Genomic DNA, 6,683 nt, shown 5'->3' with positions numbered 1-6,683 from the left:
CAGGGGCAGGATTCAATCCTAGAGCGAAAGGGATACATACATGCAAGACCAAAGATGGATGTCTTCACCATTTTAACGTGCACTAGTCAGTTATATTTAACTTTTACTTAATTAATTACTGTTCCAGTAAAGCAGAAAGGAGGTTTTTGTTAAGCTTCTATGCCTTTTCCCACCTGCCTGCATGGAGAAGGAAAAAAAAACACTTCTAAGGGACTTAGAAGACTGTAGAGATGATGTCACCTGACAGCTGTTGATAGATGACACCTTGATCAGGTTCTGTTCGTCTGTTTATGAAACAACCAAATTGAACCGTACTTCGCATACATAAATGCTCCGGACAGCCATTGTGTAGCTCGCCTTTTAGCATAACAACAACACCAAATTTACGGTTTGTCATTTTTGAAGTGTAGACATGAAGTTTGTGGCATAGTAAATCATGCCTTGGAGATGAAGCCTAGAGATGGCTCATAGACAGTGACAAACAAGATGTTTTTTGTTTTTTTCTCTAGGTTTTATGCGTGCTGTCAATATTTGATGGTTAGTCTTAAAATGGACCATGTTCACAGCATTACGCCTTGGATCCATGGGCCGCTGGAGACGGTTGTTAGCGTATGGAAACCAATGCTTTTAGGATTTATGAACGAGATGCCACTCAACATGGCCTGGTAGATTTACCTGTGTCCATATAACAAAGCTTTCAATACACATGTTAAACTTTCATATTTATGCATGCGAAAAGGAAACTACTTGCAACTTTTCTTTGTAGTCTCTTATTATTAGGTGTGTGTGTGTGTGTGTGTGTGTGTGTGTGTGTGTGTGTGTGTGTGTGTGTGTGTGTGTGTGTGTGTGTGTGTGTGTGTGTGTGTGTGTGTGTGCGTGCGTGCGTGTGCAGCATCATCTATCAATCGATCGATCAATCTTGATCCTTTAATTGGTGGCATCCCTATTTTGGTCATAGGTAAAATTGTCAAGCTCGTGGATCAGCTATTTTTGCTATTCATACAATTGCAATTATTCAATTAGATTTTGCTGTGATTTGAAACAATTGATTAATTCTGCCAATGATATTCTATTATGTTTTTAAATGTTTTAAACACCACAAATGGCATGTTGAATGTGTTATTTTTGCATAGTCTTCCCCGCTAAACATAAAACAAGGTGTCAATATGCTCACTAAATATTGATTCTGCAGTCATTGGCAACATTTTCCTAAAAATTGCAGTAATAGATAATCATTGCAAATATTTTTAAACACACACACACACACACACACACACACACATACACACACACACACACACACGTTTCATAGCCAGTCAGGTCTTATACAGTAGGTCTGCAAAGGATATCACTGAGGTTACCAATTACCAGAAGTATATATATATTTTTAGCACATGAACCCAATAGCGTCCCAATAATAGGAGAACATTCCGCATTGCAACTGTGAGCTTAGATGTGTTATTTCCAAGAGCAGCAGGGGTGCCCAAAATGTAGATCGCACTCTACCAGCAGATCACATGCTGTGCAGGTAGATCACATGACATGTCCCTAAAAAATATATAATTAAAATATATATTTTTTAAATAAATGGCATCTGCCACTTGAATTTATGTGACTTGATTGATTGACATCAAAAAGGGCGTGTCCGCTCAAATGTCAGTCGCATGACAAAGTTATATACAAAAAAGAAAAAGAACCTACCAATTCCGTTCCCCCTCCTCTATTTCCCTTTTTTGTCTAATAGAGGGTATGTGCCGGCGTGACATCATCATCAAACCCGGAAGTTATGCAGGAACGTCTACTGAGTGGCAAAGAAACTATACTTTCTTTCTTGACAGCTCAGTCATACATCCAGACAGAAAAGTCCTATTTGATTGCATGAAAACGACGTTAAACAATGTTAAACTCACGTTGCTTTGCCACTCGATGTGCCATTCACTTTAAACATGCGCATATACCCTCTATATGAAATGCCAGCGCTGCTATTCCAAAGCCCCCTCGGGTATATTTTTAAACCATTTTCAGCATTGGGATTATTGGGATAATACAGTATATATATTTTTGGTGGGAATCTTGTTGAGCTGGTCATTTTGAGAACAGTCCCCTGCAGGGAACCCCGAGCAATGAAGAGAAGCGTTTTAGTGTTTCATCTTGTCACAGCATGTGGGTTTATACACACACACACACACACACACACACACACACACACACACACACACACACACACTTGTTGGCCAACGGCATCTGCCACTTGAATTAAGGTGACTTGATTGATTGACATCAAAAAGGGCGTGTCCGCTCAAATGTCAGTAGCATTACAAAGTTATATACAAAAAAAAACCCTACCAATTCCGTTTTCCCCTCCTCTATTTCTGTCTATGTCTATGTCTGTTTATGTCTTTGTCTAATATGAAATGCCAGCGCTGCTATTCCAAAGCCCCCTCAGGTACATTTTTAAACCATTTTCAGCAATGGGATTATTGGGATAATATATTTTTTTTTGGTGGGAATTTTGTTGAGCTGGTCATTTTGAAAGGAGCTCTCAAGTCACAACTCACAAGCGGTCGACCTTTGCTGCGTGTCTCCCCCCTCCCCCCCCCCCCCTTTCCTGTCAAACTACTGTAGGCTAATCTAACATAAAAGGCAAAAAGGCCCAAAAAATATCTTAAACAAAAAGAAGGGGGGAAAAAGCTAGTAGGCAACCTGCTGCTCTTAGGCCCTCTTCCGTGGCTCCCAGTTGCTTGGGCAAAGAAGTATGAAAAGCATTTTTTTTTTTTTTAATACTGTTTTTATTAGGCATTTTTGTTCGACAATTTCAGATTAGATAATGATAAGTAATTCAGTTAAATAAAAATGAAAAAAATAACAGGCAATGTAAATGTTCCACATACAGTATAACAAAAAAACATAAGTGTGATAAACATGAAAAAACAAAAAACAGTTAAACAATGACAAGTGTGAACAGACAAACAAAACAGACAACAGGACAGACATTCTTGCTCTCAAACTTCCAACATGTTGTGAATTAAGTAACATTCTTTTTTAAATAATAAAAAATAAAATAAAGAAAAAACATTCAGTTCCTTTTCTTTCAGTTCCTTTTCTTTCTTTCCAATTTTCTATTGTGCTATTGTGTAGGAGGGGTTAGCGTGCACCTATTAAAATAGTCAATGAAGGGTTGCCATGTCTGGTAGAACCTATCTTCACTCCCTCTCAATTCAAACTTAATCTTTTCCAATTGTAAGTAATGCATAACATCTTTCATCAGTGAAGTGTGAGTTGGAACCTGTGCTTGTTTCCAATTCAACAGTATCAGTCTGCGAGCCAGTAGAGTCACATATTTTACCATGTTATATTGGAAAGTAGACAGTTTGACCCCGGGCCCTGTGACTCCCATAATTGCCGTCAGTGGATCCGGGTCAAAAGGTCTTTCAACAATGTCTGACAGTGATTTAAATATACTTTGCCAATAAGATCTTAGTTTTGTGCAATGCCAGAACATATGAGCTAGAGTGGCCGGCGATTGGCCACATCTGTCGCAGGCTGGATTCACATTTGGATACATTCTGTTGAGTTTTTCCTTTGACAAATGTAATCTGTGTAATATTTTAAACTGTATAAGACCGTGCCTGGCGCATACTGAAGAAGAGTGCACAAACTTTTGAGATGTAGACCATTGCTCGTCAGTGATAGATATTCCTAAGTCGTTTTCCCAAGCAGTTTTTAAATACTCCAAGGAGGCATTATTATCCAAACATACGTTTGCTTTAAGCAAACATATGTTGCGGCTCCAGATAGAATTCTAATACGGCTCTTTTTATAATAAAGGTTGCCTACCCCTGCTTTATCCCCAAACCTTCTAACCTGGGCTGATTCTGTAATTTAGTAATTTCTGGTAATGTCCTTCCTTGTCACTCCTATAGCATCCTCAATTCTGCCACCTCCAGCTGTACCTCCATGTCATCAGTGCCACCATTTCCAAGCCGTCCAGCATGGCTGGTCTCACTACCATCTTATACATCTTCCCTCTCACTGGTAGGTACCCTTATGTCACCTAACTCCTGACACATTCCATATTCGCTCTCACTGGTACACATAGGTCCTGACACATTCCATATTCGCTCTCACTGGTACACATAAGTCCTGACACATTCCATATTCTCTCTCACTGGTACCCATAAGTCCTGACACATTCCATATTCTCTCTCACTGGTACACATAAGTCCTGACACATTCCATATTCTCTCTCACTGGTACCCATAAGTCCTGACACATTCCATATTCGCTCTCACTGGTACCCATAAGTCCTGACACATTCCATATTCGCTCTCACTGGTACCCATAAGTCCTGACACATTCCATATTCTCTCTCACTGGTACCCATAAGTCCTGACACATTCCATATTCTCTCTCACTGGTACCCTTAATTGTCACATAACTCCTGACATTAAATGGTAAATGGTGCATTTATATAGCGCCTTTATCCAAGGCGCTTTACATAGCTTGCTAGAACATTTCCATCACTATCCTCACCTTAACCTGTGGCACTAATGGTCTATCCAATCAGTAAAAATCAGGCCTTTTCTCCCTCACCACCTCTCTGTTCTTCGCCGTATCCCACATCTCCGTTTATGCCTGCATGTTTACTTCTTTCATGACTCTGTCTCCCTTTACTCTATACTTCTTTCATGACTGTCTCCCTTTACTCCTGCTTACTTCCTTCATGGCCTTTCTTATCTCCTAACTGAACTCCCACACAGCATTGTTCTTTCTTCATCTTCCACCATTTGATATTTGTCTCTGTTAACACACCTAACATCAGCTCCCATCACTTACCACAGGAATAAAGCCATGGTGCTAGTGAGTTCAAGGTGCCTGGGTTCGAACCCATGACCATGTCGATTTTACACTTGCTGAAACAAACATAAAATGACTTGTCTTTTACTTATACTGGATCGCTTGTCCACTAGTCCCTTCCTAACATTTTAGTCTTATCTACTTGTTTTGTTGACGAAATTGTTAATGTATTTAGTCTTAGTCATCATAGCTTAGTTTTCAATTAGTTTCCATCTAGTTTGTCAGTGAAAAAAGGTAGTTGACGAACAGTTTTCGTCATAGTTTGTAGACGAAAATCAACACAGACTTTATGGGCATTGTGCATTTTATTGTCATATTGTGGTTCGTTGGTTTACAATGAAGACATACCTGTATATGTATTGCTTGGTGAATTGAAATGTACAGATATGATCCAGGTGATTACAAGTCAGATGTAAACAAAAAAGGCACTTGCTTAACTTACACAGCCCACCATAAAATATGTCTTCTTTTCTCTTTTGTACAAATATATACAGTACAAACATTTTGTCAAGGAGGTTCACAAATAATACGAGTTAACAATGCATGATTGCAAGGGAAGTCTTAGAAACTGAGCATGTATGCAAGTATGAACCTACAATAATTACATCAGTCTATGGTTAAAGGGGTTATGCTTTTGTAAGAAAAATATTTAGTAAATATAAGGACAACTTTTTTTTTCAACCAAGGTTCATGTTTTAAGCTCTTATTAGAGAAAGTAAAAGATGAGTGTGTGTTAATCTTTTTTCATTTGCTGCTTTCTTTCATTTTAACGATTTTAGCTATGTTTGGGGGCAGAGGCATGTCAGTTTGTCACCTCCCCCTTCACATTCAGTAGATCCCGTGATCTTTTGTGGCCAGATGTAATTTCCTGGGGTCTAGTAGGACTATAGTAAATAATAAAGAATTCGCCGTAATTCTTTGTAAAGAAAAATACATATTTTGCCACTTCTTCGAATGCCCCCCCCCCCTGTCAAATATAGCTAAAATTGCTAAAACTAAAGAAAGCAGCAAATGAAAAATATATTAACACTCTTACTCTACACTCTATTAACAACGTAAATCATTAATCTGGGTTGAAAAAACTAAAACAAAGTTGTCCTTTAAATGAAAAGGTTATAGCTCTGCATTCCGATGGTGATCATTGCTACAGAGTGTTTGGTCAATAATGGGGGAGTCTCCCCTAATGTTGTCCAGCAGGGGGAGTGGTTTTACCAGGCTATAGGTCTCCCCATCTCTACCGCTTCTCAAGAACTTCAAAATGTATACTATACTATTTTCACCTGTTCATCCTTTATGCTTAAGAGCTTAAAGAAATGGGGATAATACTTTTGGGGAACAAACACTTCATAGCAACGATTGGTATTGGAATATAAAGCTATTTAACATTGATCTCTTAACAAAATAAATATCACTCACACCCCCTTTAAATAAGACGGGAAATTAGTTCTACTGTAATCACTCGTCTAGTAAATAACAGAAAACATTACATTGCCTACCAAAGCAACTAATTAAATATTAAAATATAACAATCATAGAAAGCATACCACACAAAATAAGAATATAAGCATAATGGTGTTTTTCCTGCTTTGTAAAACCAAGGGGGATTTTATATATATATATATATATATATTATATAAAACGTTTTTTTTTAATGATTTCCGCTACATGCTCTTCGCACGTTGACACAGTCGTTAGACAAAGTCATCAGAGTGCTTTCAGCGAGCTACTTCATAACACCATCCATGGGCCTTTCTCGGCCCCCACCCCTCTCCCATTTGTTTATATTGTGTTAAGGATACAAGATGGCCGCAGCACCAGGAGGGGGT

This window comes from Protomyctophum bolini, assembly GCF_963924005.1.
Source record: "Protomyctophum bolini genome assembly, chromosome: 4".
Lineage (NCBI taxonomy): Eukaryota > Metazoa > Chordata > Actinopteri > Myctophiformes > Myctophidae > Protomyctophum > Protomyctophum bolini.
The sequence above is the reverse complement of the archived record's forward strand: the minus strand, read 5'-3'. Positions refer to the sequence as shown.